The 15,802-nt window shown below is 34.8% G+C and overlaps 1 pseudogene; it reads right to left on the bottom strand.

Annotated features, from left to right (window-relative positions):
• Positions 1 to 2,132: 2,132 nt before the first annotated feature.
• On the bottom strand, positions 2,133 to 7,673 carry LOC133179530 (uncharacterized; annotated as a pseudogene).
• Positions 7,674 to 15,802: the final 8,129 nt, after the last annotated feature.

The raw sequence follows: 15,802 nt of genomic DNA, 5'->3' as shown, positions 1-15,802 counted from the left end.
CAAGAAAAAGGGGCTGACCTCTTAAATTAGGGGCTCAGAGGGGCCAAAAGTCTTCAACCTATAACTCTTTAACGATCTATAATTTGTAATACATTACTGAAGCAAAGATGCTTATCTTAACGATTTACAACAATATATGATAAGATTCTGATCATATGTTACGTAATAAGGGGTCACAAGGGGCCAAAATACTAAATCTTTGAAGCTTTATATCTTGAAAAGGGTGAATATTTTGATAAGCAATATTGAACAAAAGATGTTCAAAATAATGTTCTGAACAATATGCAACCTTTTAATTTTCCCTAAACATCCCCATTAAGGAGTTGAAGGGCCGGCCCCTAAATATTTCTTTTCCAAATATCTCGGAAACGAATAAGAATTTCTGATTAGTTGTTGAACAAAAATTGTTCCAAAATATGAGAGCTTTAAAGTGGTATGCAGAAAAAGGGGCTGGCCCCTCAAAATAGGGGCCGAGAGGGGCTGAAAGTCTTTAATCAATAACTCTTTAACGATCAATATTTCGTAATGCATTACTGAAGTCAAAATGTTTATCTCAACAATTTACAACAACATACCATGCTATATACAATTAAGGGCCATAAAGGGCCAGAAATCTAAATCTTTGACACTTAATATCTCGAGAATGGGGAATATTTTGATATGCAATACTGAACAAAAGATGGTCAGAATAATGTTCTAAACAATATGCACCCTTTCAATTTCTGTCAAATGGCCCCATTAAGGACTTGGAGGGGTGGCCCCTAAATATTTCCATTCAGCATATCTCCACAACGAAAAGAAATCTTTGAATAGATGTTGAACAAAAAGTCTTCGAAATCACAAGACCTTTCATTTGATATCAAGAAAAAGGGGCTGACCCTTCAAATTAGGGGCTGAGAAGGGCCAAAAGTCTTTCATTTATAACTCTTTAACAATCAATAATTTGTAATACATTACTGAAGCAAAGATGTTTATAATACCGATTTACAACAATATATGATAAGATTCTGATCATATGTTACGTAATAAGGGACCACAAGGGGCCAGAATGCTAAATCTTTGACGCTTTATATCTCGAAAAGGGGGAATTTTTTGATACGCAATACTGAACAAAAGATGGTCAGAATAATGTTCTAAACAATATGCACCCTTTCAGTTTTTATCAAACGGCCCCATTAAGGACTTGGAGGGGTGGCCCCTAAATATTTCAATTCAGCATATCTCCACAACGAAAAGAAATCGCTGAATAGTTGTTGAACAAAAAAATCTTCAAAATCACAAGACCTTTCATTTGATATCAAGAAAAAGGGGCTGACCCTTCAAATTAGGGGCTGAGAGGGCCAAAAGCATGTCATTTATAGCTCTTTGATAATGTTATATAAATCAAAAGAATGAAATCTAACTAGGGAAGTCTATATATTATTATCTTTTAACAAAGGTCATAGTCAAAATCATATCTCATCTTATCGAAAAATTGGACGGAAGACCTACTCGTTGCTCGCAACGAGATCTCATCTAGTTATTCTTATTTTTGCTCCCATATTTTGTGCAGGCGTTTTCTAAAAAAAACTATTCAGTGGTTTTCAGTGAGTTTTTCAGGGATAATGGACAATGATATGAACTTTGTGCATTAGAGGAGAAAATTTAAAAATTCCCTTTCAATTCCATGTTATTGCCAAATTTCTTATTTTGAATCGGATTTTTGTCTTCGCATCTCCTCTAGAACAACTAAGTATATAAACTAGAGACATGTCAAAGATGATAGAGCATGACTTGTAGATGTTCTGGCCAATTTTTCGTGCGTCGTCAATGCTTACGGTCACAACCGGAAGCGAATTTCAAAAATCATTTTTTTCAAAAAGTGAAAATATGTGATATGTGAATCTTTATCACGTTCCACCCATTCCTTCAAATTAAATCCACCATAATTTTTTGACCAATATCTCCTTCAAACCTTTTAAAGCATTTATTACATCCCATTGTTGCTGAATGACCAAGAAACCCACACAACTTTCTGCTTGCTGGGACATCACACCCTACACATAAAACGGCAAGCCTGTATTTTACAGGATCAGATGGGGATGTATAGCTTTGCAAATAAAAACCCTCCCATGCCTATTGTAACTCATCCACTAAAGGCTGCAAAAAGTCTTTGTTGGAGGTTCTGTTTTACAGTCTGGTATTATACCCACTAAAATAATGTTGTTAAGTTGAAAGCGCTCTTCTCGTGGCAAATTTAAAATCGATAATTAAACAGCACCAACAGAATAATTAGAATATTTATAAGGTTGGAACCAATCTACATTTAACATGAGTCCAAAATTTCTTGCATCTGTGAAAAACTTATATTTTCTTCCATTAAAGTCTTTCCAAATATTGCCATCATAAACATCGCTAAATACCTCCTCAAATTTCTCCAATTCTTAAATAATTCTTAAATCCTTTTTTTCACAAGTCTCTGTATACTTTCCTTCAGATTTTTGTAACAATATGTTTTTCTTGCTACAAGACTTGCTTTACCATTGACTGTTACAGTATTCAGTAGTATTTCACCACAAGGATTTCTGAAAAGAGCAAGTTTATGGTTGGGTTGAACTATTTTGTTGCATTTCTTTGACATATCTCTACTTTCAATTGATTGAATACACTGATAAAATTCATACAATGTAAAGCATTTGGGGCAAACAACATATTTCTTAAAATTATCTAACTTTAAATGCAATGCATTATTTGCTTGATATACAGTTGATGGAAATTTCCTGTACAGCTTGTCAAAATAAGTAGAAGAGAATGAACAAAGATAAAACACGGACTTGAGCAACAAAATTATAAAAGATAATGCAAGATCTGAAACAAAAAACACTGACTGCCACCTAAAGAGTAGTTTCAATATTGTTTGAACATAAAAGAATTCCTGGTCTTCAATTTCTATATCAGACTCTCCCTCACTAATTTGAATTATTTCTATCAATTCATTATCTATAACTCTACCTTCACAGTCACTTTCAGTGTTGGATGTTAATTCATTGCTTTCATGATCACTTGTGGCAAATGCTTCCATTGTTTCTGTTTCCATAACGCAGTGAACTGTGGCTCTGGATGTAGGAGTCTCTGAGAAATGGGCTGTTGGCACATCACATTTCTCTTTTTCACTATTTTTTTATGATATATTTTTTGTGTTTGATAAAAATAACTCAAGTGTGATACCGCAGAGTGCACATTTAGAGGTTTTTAGTGCATCTAGAAGGATAAATATAATATTTTAACCATAAGATTAAGATATTAGCTATTTTATTATTTTTCCTACAATACCTAAAATGAATGATTTTTTTAGTTATGGACAAATGGAGGTTTCTCTGCTGGAGATAATATTCACAGTTTTCAAGGAGTGATTGTACAAGATCACATTCCCATAGGATATGTTTAATGGTCACTTCTTCTTTTTGACAAAAAATACACTGCTTAGAAACAACCTTTCTGATTTTGAATAAAAAAGAATTAGTTGCCAATATTTTATTTAAAATTCTATACTGAAACCACTGGAGTTTAGTTTTTTGTAACTTGGAATTGTAATTTATGAATTATTTTGCACTCCTTGCTACCCAAATCAAATAATTCAATCCTCTTTTTGTAACCAGCTGTTATAGAAGAATATTTATTTAGAATTTCATAGAATTTTTTTGATTTTGTGCATTTTGATACAAGATAAAAAGTACTTGAACTGTATTAAGGATGTTATCCTACAGGTTAAAAGACAATATGCAATTCCAGTATACAATTATGACAACATGCATACAGTGCCAGATTAAAATATATTATTCATCATAAATGATCAATTATTTTTGGAAACCTTACTATTAGAAATAAGGGTCTATATTAACTTAGAAGAACTATATGATAAAAAACAAGAATTAGAAAAAAAAAATAGAAAGCAAGTTACAAGGTAATTACATAAGTAGAGCAAGATGGATTGAGGAAGGGGAAAATTAATCCCACAATTTATTTTTGTAAACTGGAGTCGAGGAATTATAAAGTAAAATTATATCAAGATTAGAAATAAATAATGGTGAGATTATCCATGATCAGTCACATATTTTGAAAGAAATCAAATCTTTCTATGAAAATTTATATACCATTAAAGAAGGGAATACAGACTTAAATTTAGATAATGAGTTGATACATACTGATGTTCCCAAACTTTCTTGTGAAGAATCAAACCATTTAGAGGGTGAAATAACCTTGTTAGAAGCCTCAAATACTCTTTATAATATGAAGGCTAACAACTCTCCAGGATCTGATGGTTTCTCCACAGAGTTTTTCAAAATGTTTTGGAAATATATTGGGCCTTTTGTTGTAAGTTCTACTAACTATGGTTACAGGAATGATATCATGCCTATTACACAAAGACTTTGAGTTATAACATTATTACCTAAAGGTGACAAGCCAGGACATTTTCTTAAAAACTGGCGTCTTATTACACTGTTAAATACTGTATATAAAATAGCATATGGCTCTATTGCAAACAGATTTTAAAAATACTTAGATAAAATAATCGGCCTCTTGTTATTTCCTTTTTTCACATACCACAATTTTCAGTAAAACAAGTTTATACAACTTGAAGCTTGCAGCGAATTTTAGTTTTCATTCCATGCGTCTTTGCAGCATGTTGTGATATATATATATATATATATATATATATATATATATATATATATATATATATATATATACTTGCACATACCTTTCAAAGTCAATGCTTGTTATAACACCAGCTATTTGTTCTTCTGGTTCCTGCTTTTCCTGAAAGTTCAACAAATTAAAATAGGATTCTTCAGCTAACTTGCACAGTACCATGCGCTCGGTACTTTGAAGTGAAAGTTGCGGGTCCTTCGGATGAGACCTTAAAAACCGAGGTCCCGTGTCACGGCAGGCGTTGGCACGGTAAAGATCCCTCACTGCTCCATGGCCCTGAGTGCCGAGTAAAGGTCAAAATTTGAAACCCTTCACCGGTATATGGTGACGTCTCTATATGAGTGAAAAATTCTCGAATGGGACGTAAAACAACATACAATCAATCAATCAACTTCCACAGTAAGCCAACGATGAGTGTTTTGTGTAATATACTCGAGTTTCTTTGTTGTTTAACATCCCTCTCAAGAATTTTTCACTCATACGGAGACGCCACCACTTACCGGTGGAGAGCTGCAAATTTTGAATTATACTCGGCACTCAGGACCATTGAGCAGTGAGGGATCTTATTCGTGCTAGCACCTACTGCGACATGGGAACTCGGATTGTACAGTATCATCATAGGACCGGTAATATACTCTTTCATGTCAAAATTTACCCACCCAATTTTTTTTATTATTTTTTGAAAGATATTTTGTTTCTGGTAAAATACAGGTAATCCGATTTGATTTCAAAAGTTAAATTCAGTCTTTACCTCCAAGGTCAAGCGATACAATTAGTGGAACCCAAGGAAAGGACACTCTTTTACCCCATAAGTCAGAGGTTCTGATGTTGAGGAGGATCTCTTAAAGCATAAATTCTTTGACAAATTTTCTCTTCCAATTCTGGATATTTTGCAGATTATTATTAATGAAGTGCATTCTCCAAACTTTTGATCAGAAATGTCAGGAAGGCTTATCTTGTCAGGTGGAGGAAGTCCATTACTGGCTAAAACAGAAACCTTTTCATCAGAAACTAATAATACAAATATAAAGATTGTACTATATTCACAACAAACAAATGTATAAGTCTAAGTTAAAACTGTTTTTATTAAATACTGATGCATAACTTTCATTGGAGGATATGTCTCATTCTCTTCAACTTTATCTGGTTAATGTCCATCGAAAGCATCCTTGATGGGATGCTCACTCCTCCATGGCACTTGATCCCGCCTCTTTTTTTGGTGGTCCGTGTTTGCTCCCGCCTTCACTCTCCACTTTAATAAACGACAAAACACTAAGGTATGTTGCTTGCCACTAATATGACTTTAATTATTGAAAATAATTGTAATTAATTACATAATAATTGGTAAAGAAATCCATAAAATTATTAATTTCGTACTATTATCTATCTCAAAAAATCTTAACAAAATGAAGCCGACTTATCAATGTGATTGATAAGTAAACATTGATTACATAATATGTTGCGTAAATGATTACATAATATATAAAACATTCTTCTTGTGGTCTGAAACCGCCATGTAATTGATTAAATTTATACTTTAAAATTTAATCAAGTTCAGACCCCAAGAAAAGGGAAGAAAAAAGGGGCAAAGTGCGAGTATACCTGTCAAAAATAAAAAGTAATTGTAAAAGCAGAGATAAACATATGCCCTGCTTGTCCTCTTGAAACGTTTGTATAATAGTTCCACACATATTTATGAACTGGTGGGAATAAACATATGTCCTACCTTGTAACGAATGAAACCAAGGGCCATAAATGTACGACTGGATGAAAAATTCCAAGTCAGAGATAAACATATGCCCTGCTTGTGATTCAAACAAGTAAGTCTACTCATGTCAGTTTATTAGTAGGAATACTGCTACGTAAGGAATAACTATGCCACACATGAACTGTTGATAAAATTGCAAGTGGGTGACATTGGTGCTGGTAGGATCGGCGGAACACCATGTGATTGCCCTTCTTCTCCACCACAGTTGCATGGTACTAACATATCAGGACTGGCAGCTATAAAAGCAAACCCATAAAATAAAAAAAATCACACAATCCTTATGTGTTATATTTATATGTTTATATCTGTATAAATTGCAGTAGATACACTTTGCAAGTGGCTCAGATATGAATGTTTATCACCTTTCAATTTAAAAGTGTATTACTTTGTCAAATTCCTAATATTTATCCCTTTATTTTAGATCGAATTAAACATAAAGTACAGGCATACATTCAGACGTTAATTTGTTTGATATTTATTTCATTTTTTTTCTGGAGGAAAATGAAGACCAAAATACCCCAGCTGACAAGGCTACAAAGTCTTTACTTGCTGCACTAAACAAAAGCACACGCACAATTACAAGTCAGCACCTTATAAGACTCGCATTTAACGAAAGGTTGAAAGAAGTTGAAGAAATCCCTACTAAGGAACGCTTGAAGTATACACAAAGTACTTAAAAAGTTTTCAACTATCCGGGAGGTGTGAGTGTTTGAAATTGATTTTAATTGATAATAGGTTTGTAATGGGTTGGGCTTCAATTTTTTTTTTCAAAGTAAGCATTTAGTGAAAAATATCTTTTCCAACTATGTTGATTTAGCGTGATTTTTATAATTTTAGAGAGAAAAGAAAACATAATGTATATTTGAATATACTTATAACTGTTTGGGTTAGAACCCCAAAGGGTAAGTAGGGCTGTCCTTCCATCCATAGTGATCTGAATCTCCCGTCTCTTTGATCCACTGGATACTAGCGTGATATCCCCGACCAAAATATTTAAAATCTATTACTTATAAACACATACGACAGAGAGAGAACACACACAGTGAGAGAGAGAGCAGAGATACTTACTTACATTCTTAACACGCACTGGTGCAAGGGAAATCCTACACCCATTTTTCATGGCAGAAGCTTCTGCCATAGAATATACCTTTGGATGAAAGTATCCATCCATTAATGTTTGTTCAGCCTCGCTCATAACGAAGTAAGTCTCCATGTTCTCTGTGAAAACAAATGTGAAATGGGTAATTTTCATCCTGAAATTACTGTTATTTATTTCGTGGCCATTATTGTTGAGCTAATTAAAAAAAAGTATAATTACTTTCTGTGTAAATGAGGGAGCTATGCGTGCAAAATGTTTATAATTTTAAATGTATAAAAGTCACATTCATTTTGTGGATTAAGTATAAAATAAAGTCCTAATTGAAAGGTATCAAATTATGACAAAACTTTTATGGGGGAAAATTTGGTCCAAAAATATTGCCTAAATTTAACAAGAAGTGGAATTTGTGAGAAATAAATTTATTGTTTTTTTTAATCTGTTGTATAGGCATATGACATTATGACATTTAAATTTTATATTTTTGTTACCATGGCAATATCATTGATCGAAATCAAGATCCGATACATAGATTCATGAATATCAACTTAGTTCACATTTTATCCCCGGGATTGTGGATCTGAACGATAGATTTTTTCCCTCTTATTGACCATCAGGTGTTTATTTCCACCACTTCCTTGTGGATATTTCACATGAGACATGTCAAATTTCAGACCACCATCTCCCAATTTAAAATCTTTTCAGATGGTTGAACGGTTTCTATTTTATTTACAAATCCTTTGTTTTGCTCTTCTGGAAATTCCTCAAAATTGATATTGTATTTATTTTCTTTGGCTTTAAATTTTCTGTAATGTTTGGTGGAATCTAATCTCACTTTATAATACTGGGAAATGGCCTTCGGTTTCCCTGGTGGTGAATGAGGTGGTAAATGAGATGAAGAACATGGTTGTTGTTCCTCTTCTTTTACATGCCGTAAGGCTTGTATTTGTTGATGACGATTGGCTTTCTGTATTCTCTGTAAGTACAAGGCATTTCGTTTCCTAAGATCTAATTCTCTGTTTCTATTGTTATGAAGAATTTCATCTAATTCTTTCTCTCTTTTTTTCCATTTCTTAAATTGCCGTGTGAAACGATCCATGGTCGTGAAATTTTGTCAGTTGACGCATCTTGAGTCTATGACCCTGAGTGCCGACTATAGGTCAAAATTTGTAGCCCTCCACTGGCAAATGGTGGCGTCTCCGTATGAGTGAAAAATTCTCGAGAGGGAAGTTAAACAACAAACAATAAATCAACCATTAAAATATACTAAAAACAATTCAAACACAATATTTAGCAATTTTTAAAATCTGATTGATAATATTAGAATATATTTTTTATTAATGGAACAAATAAAAATAATATATCATTTTCCTCGTGCACTTTCAAACAAACACCAATAGATCGTCCCATCATAAAGGAAATCATGGTCGTCAACGGCCAATTTTGAGTTTGAAAGAGGAGTAATCGTCTTCTTCGTGCATATCTGGTACCTGATGGATCCTCAATAAATTTAAAAAAGACATCACTAAATTGTCACTGCAAGATGGACCAGCTTTAACTTTATATAGACTTAAGACATAACTTTGGTCATAAAGATCTATCAGGAATGTTTAAACTATCACAACAGTCATCAGGAATTGTATTCAATACTTGGATTTCACGTATGTTCTTTAAGTTGGGGCAGCTTTGTATTTGGCCACATCGTGATATTATTATTAATAACATGCCTAAAGATTTTAAACATGATTACCTCACAACTTTGATAATAATTGAAGGGACTTAATTTAGAACACAAGCACCATGTGCACTTGGTTTGCAAATTCAGCTTTATAGTGATTATAAGTCTAGTACTACTAAGGCATTAACTGGTTGTGATCCAAATGGTTCAATTCAACTGCATGATGTTTTGATACAAAATATGGTATAAAAATGGTATAAAATACATGGAAATTTTCCTGGTACGGGCTCTGTTTCTTCATTAGCCACCCTCTGCAATTTATCCTTCAGAGGTTTGGTTTGACTTTCTATACCATGATACACCTTCAATAGCTTTATGCTTTGCACGTCCCACTTTCCATTTAAAAATATTAGAGAAAATATTTCAGAATGCACTTTGAAAACATTTGATAAATCATAGTCTTGTACATGTATTATAAAATCAACCAAAGATGTCGAGTCCAAGTGACACCATATATAGATTTCTGAATGTCAGAAGGCAGCCCTATAAAATAACACAGGAGTTTTTCGTTGATTTTCATAGTTAAAAAAACAAAATATAGATAGATTGATTGTATATTGTTTTAAGTCCCGTTCGGGAATTTTTCACTCATATAGAGACGTCCCCATATACCGGTGAAGGGCTTCAAATTTAGACCTTTACTACACTCAGGGCCATTGAGCAGTGAGGTTTCTTGATCGTGCCAACGCCTACCGTGACACGGGGCCTCGGTTTGTAAGGTCTCATCTAAAGTACCCGCAACTTTCACTTCTAATTGCCGACCGCTTGGCGAAGGAACAGTTGCTACCTATTTCATTGACTTAGGTCAATATAAAATAACTCAGGAGTTTTTGGTTGATTTTCATAGTTAAAAAAACAAAATATAGATAGATTGATTGTATATTGTTTTACGTCCCGTTCGGGAATTTTTCACTCATATAGAGACGTCCCCATATACCGGTGAAGGACTTCAAATTTAGATCTTTACTCGACACTCAGGGCCATTGAGCAGTGAGGTTTCTTGATCGTGCCAACGCCTACCGTGACACGGGGCCTCGGTTTGTAAGGTCTCATCTAAAGTACCCGCAACTTTCACTTCTAATTGCCGACCGCTTGGCGAAGGAACAGTTGCTACCTATTTCATCGACTTAGGTCAATCGCGTCCGTGATTTGAACACGCGACCTTCCGATCACGGAGAGAGCGCTCTACCGAGTGAGCTACCATGACAGCACCAAATATAGTGTTTTCTTTGTTTTTCCAAATATGTTATATTTTATGAAAAGGCACATAAATATCTTTTTAATATGAAAAATCATACAATTATGTTAACTTTTGAAAAAGTTGAGATGTACAACAGAACAATACTATCGTTCGTAGTTCTTTACTTTATCGGTAGAAGTTATCTTATGTAACATGAAATGTCCAACCCCTCCCAAAAATGTCAAGTCCATGCCTGTATTTATTAAAATCGAAGTGAGGATATTGATGCACTCCGGTCATCCACAACTTAAAAAAAAGTTTCCCTCTCGATCCCCCCGAATATCCAAGTTCTATTACTCTTTTGCCGCGCTTATATTGATAGACACACTTCCCTGGAAAAAATCTTCCAATCCACTATAGTATGGTCACTGCCAATACGTAATTCCCGAAAATAAAATCATTTAGAAGATTATGCACCCAAAAGTACGTGAGTTTCACTATTTGTTACAAGAGGAGATGACTTCCAGCAAATTAAGAACCATCTTTTTCTGTGTTTACATCGCCATACAACACCGTCTTTACTTTACGATTTATCCTCATCTAAATGGAAGGATCCCTCGCCACAAACACTTTTAAACTTTCGTAATAATCCCGCAACTTTGAAAGTGCCGAGCGCTTGGCGAAGGAACAGTTGCTACCTATTTTTTTATCGACTTATGTCAGTCGCGGCTGTGATTCGAACACACGACCTTCCGACCACGCTCTACTGACTGAGCTACCGCGAGGGCTTCTTTATAATGAGGTGTAGTGAAGTGCAAACCTATGGACTGGATTTTTCACTCTAAAACTTGCTTATTCTCTATGTAATGAAAAAGTCTATAAAATGTAACCAGAACTTCATGTAAACATCTCTCCATACTCGCTTAATCCTCTAATTAAGTACAGACCCGACAATATTGTGTGTACCTACAGTCGATTGAACCCTAAAGGGTTGATGGTATACCGTGCGACAGCTGCAGAGACTGGTTTCACCCTGGGTAAAAGTGAGGCCTACGCAAAATCTGTTCATGAAATATATGGAGATAATGGACAGTATTCAAGCTCAAAAGTCCATTTAACAATACAAAATAGGAGCAGAGCAAACACGGACCTCCAAAACAGAGGTGGGATTAGGTCCCATGGAGGAGTGAGCTTCCCCTGCCGACCGGTCACACCCACCGTGTGCTCCTTGTCACCATCATGATCAATATATTTGATCCGGATGCTGTACGGTCACTGCTAGGAATCAATAGTTTAGCGGTAAGCGTCTCCCATGATGCGGAGCCGTGTTTACGCAGTACAGTTAAGGTGCGCAATGGAAATATCGGCATTTTTTGTGATTAAAAAGATATTCTTAATCAGGATGGCGATTCTTTTCAGTACTTTATTGATTTCCGACAAATGTAATTATGGTTAATAACTACATATTGAAGACGATAAGATTTTATATTTAGACTTGTCACGTGATGCGGCAGTCACGTGATATAACACATATACTGGCAATATTGAGGTCACCTATAAATTTCACTAGTGCAAGGGCATAATCAAGTTAAAATTCTAAATTTAGAGTATAAATATTTTCAACACATATCGAAGTTTCTGAAAAGTGCTGCGATCCTCTATAGATTCTGCTATTTCATTGTTAAAATCATATTTATATGACCGCATTCTGTATTTTTTGCTGGTCAACGGCATTAAATATAGATATAATTAATTCATTTTCAAGATTTCATCAGGATCGCAGCACTTTTCAGATACCTTAATACTTCTAGAGTTTATATGTAAAAGCTTACTGTGATCCATTGAGAGTATGCCCTTGCACTAGATCGATTTATTAAGACCCTTACATTACCCTCCGATGTACTTGCATACAAATATACGGTAGTATCAATTAAATAGGAAATATACGGAATATATATAAATGAAATCATAAAGAAGACATCGCATCCAAGTTAATGGCCTCTTAAATATCTTTAAGTAATATTTTATTTAATTATAGGATACATTTTTCGGTGTTAAAATATCTCTTGATCCGCCTCTCACTGCATACAAACTGCGTCAGGTTTTACGAAATGACGTCACATCGACAAGTGCATCGCGATCTTATGTTTACCTTGCTATGTGGAATTTAACTAAAGATAAAACAGCATGTTATAGTAAGTTTAGATGTAGTTTGATAGTTTCCTATAGTTAAAAATAGCAAATCATTTCATTTTCTAGTATTTTAAGAATTGTTGGTTTTGTATGATGTCATAGTTAACTTTTCCCGTACAAATTAAGCTCCGCCACCTTTTTGTAGCCTTAACTGTGCTGCATAGCTGTTTGCTAGCTGGATTGTATATATTTGTTGTTAAAAAGATAGGGAATTTGCACTGTTCGTGATGTCCAGAGCCAGTATTGTGTTTTTATGCCCCCGGGATCGAAAGATCCCGGGAGTATATTGCTTTTGTCCTGTTTGTCTGTCTGTCTGTTGTCAACTTTTACCTTGCCCATAGCTTTTGATTGGTTGGAGCTATGACTGTGACAAGACCTTTCTTTGGGTACCATATTTGACCTTGACCTTTGAGTTTGACCCACTTTTGCAAAATTTTATGAGACTTTAACCTTGGCCATAACTTCTGAACAGTTGGTGCTAGGGGTTTCAAACTTCACATGTGTATTCTTTGTGACAAGGCCTTCCTTTGAATACCAACAACTTTGACCTTTTGACCTTGATCTTGGAGTTTGACCTACTTTTGAAAAACTTTAACCTTGGCCATAACTTTTGAACAGTTGGTGCTTGGGGTTTCAAACGTCACATGTGTATTCCTTGTGACAAGATCTTCATCTGGCTATCAACCTCTTTGACCTTGACCTAGGAGTTTGACCTACTTTTGAAAAACTTTAACCTTGGCCATAACTTTTGAACGGTTAGAGCTAGGGCTTTCATACTTTACATATGTAATCCTTGTGACAAGACCTTCCTTTGGATACCAACAAGTTTGACCTTGATCTTTTACTTACTTTTAAAAAACTTTAACCTTTGCCATAACTTTTGAACAGTTGCAGCTAGGGCTTTCAAATTTAACATTTTTTATCTTTTGGCCTGGATTTTGATTTGAATTTGAGAAACTTTAACCTTCGCCATAAGATGCCATACGGGGGCATCAGTGTTTCACAAACACATCTTGTTCCTGTTTAATTTTTTGAGGATGCCATCCACACATCAAACTTTGATTTGATCGCGGTGCTTGGATGCTGGAGTTCATTATCTTCATCATCATTGCAAATCTGAAGTGCTCTTTCTGCTACTTTGTCAATGTTTCCAGGACTAAAGCATTTCCACATTGAAATTTCTATTAATTGCACAGATTGTCTGAATGCCAGAAGAAGGCGTGCCGCCAGCCTAATATAAAAACTTGAGTAGTATTTACTTTTTCTTTCATTGTCAATGTTTTTCATAACCCAAACATCTCCTAATGCAAGAATGAGTGGATCTGCCATACAAATTTCTTCAATTTTGTCTCTTTTTTCACTGAAGGGAACATTTCTTTCTCAATTCTTTTGGATCCTAATGTCTCAACTCTATATCTTAAATTTTTGGTGTAGGATATGTAACACACTCATGGCAGTCACAGCCCTGCAACTTTCACACCATGAACTTGATAATGAACAATACCAATACATATCTGCAAGTCAAACAAAACCGTAAAAAATAGCTAAATAGAGCCAGAGAGTCCTTATATAATCTTCACGGATCCAGCGTCGTCCACAAAAAAAACGGGTTCCACCGGCGAGGGTATCGGGACACGACGTAAAATGAAAGAGCTTCAGTTATGTTTGTGTGTGTAAATATTACGAACTGGGCCTAAGATTAATTTTATAGAAGAGTGGACCTTATGAGTAGAGCGCATGCAAAACTGAGGAAAAAAATCGACGACCAATTTATTTACATTTAGTACCAAAATGAATAAATTAATAAAAAAACTATATCAAAAGGTTTTGAAAAAAATAATCACATACACATTAAAGTTAAGCAAATAAAAACTTGCTCCAAAAAAATAAAATTTTACATTTGTGATGTGAACAATACGCCATTTACTATTTGGTCGTTGTGGTTTTAAATACTCCCTTAAATTTAAAGAATTTATTAATTTCTCGCGCAATTTCTTTCTGATATCTATCATGTTATTGATGAGAGCTGGACGATTAAAAACAGGTTCTTTTTTATCTGGAATAAAATATCTAAATTCTCCAGTCTCAATATTTTGCAAAATAACACCAGAAGAAAGACTCAATCTAAATGCCCGTGATTCTGTTTGACAAGAATTTTGCAGAATTTCGATTAAATTATTTGTAAAAACGTTATTTTCTAATGGAAAATTAACAGTTTTCTTTACAGAACCTTGATCTCCCTTTGATAAACTAACGTTCTTATTTGCCAAAAAGGTGTCGCGAAGTCTTGTGTCATCGCCCCTTGGGGGCAGGTGTCCTCTTACTTCCCATGGAAACTGTACCTCTGTATTTCCTTCACAACTTTGTTGATGTACGGAGGTATAGTGCTTTTCTGTTAGGAAAAGACTCCTGAAATTTTCTGCATGTTACAGGATGACCTGACGGAGGTGTCCCTCTCTGTGGCGGTTGATAGGACGATGTAGAGGGTTGGTTTTCTTGGTCGGGGCTTGTGGATGGTTGGCGAGCTTCTGTAACTGTGCTCTTTCCTATGACTTATTAATTCCCTTTTGTTTTTGCAAACATGACCGCAGCGTTTACATTTAATGCCTTTCCCTTTCCGTTCGCCTTTGTTTTTTCCAAAAAAATATAACCAATTGCAAAAATAATGTTATGATGAGAGAGAGAGAGTTTATTTGAGGTGCCCGACCCGTTGTTTATTTTCTGCACTATCAGGCCCCATCGGTTCTTCCGGATTTTGGGCCTCGGCATTCTCCACGGACCTATAAAATTATTAAGAACAAATCACGATATGTATGTATTGTAAGTACAAGCATGCACGACTGCTTCTTTTTTTTTAATTGACAAATATAGACTTTAAATGAACAGTTATAATTTTTGATTTCCTACCCCCCCCCCCCCAAAGTCTTTATTAATTGGTTAAATCATGATAAAATTTAAAAAAAAAACTTACTTTTCTTCCTCCTCCAGGTCCTTAAGATATTTCATTCTCCTTTTTACTTTTTATATCATGATATTCTAAACGGCCCTATATAGCCTGTGGTCCTCGGGTAAAACCCCCATAAAGTCTTCCAAAAAATCGTCATCTTCGTTAGCTCTTCTGAAACATTTAATTTA

The sequence above is a fragment of the Saccostrea echinata genome, unplaced genomic scaffold (genome assembly GCF_033153115.1).
Source record: "Saccostrea echinata isolate AGI-Se365-2 ecotype Australia unplaced genomic scaffold, CSIRO_AGI_Sech_v1 ptg000005l, whole genome shotgun sequence".
Taxonomy (NCBI): Eukaryota; Metazoa; Mollusca; class Bivalvia; order Ostreida; family Ostreidae; genus Saccostrea; species Saccostrea echinata.
The sequence above is the reverse complement of the archived record's forward strand: the minus strand, read 5'-3'. Positions and strand labels throughout refer to the sequence as shown.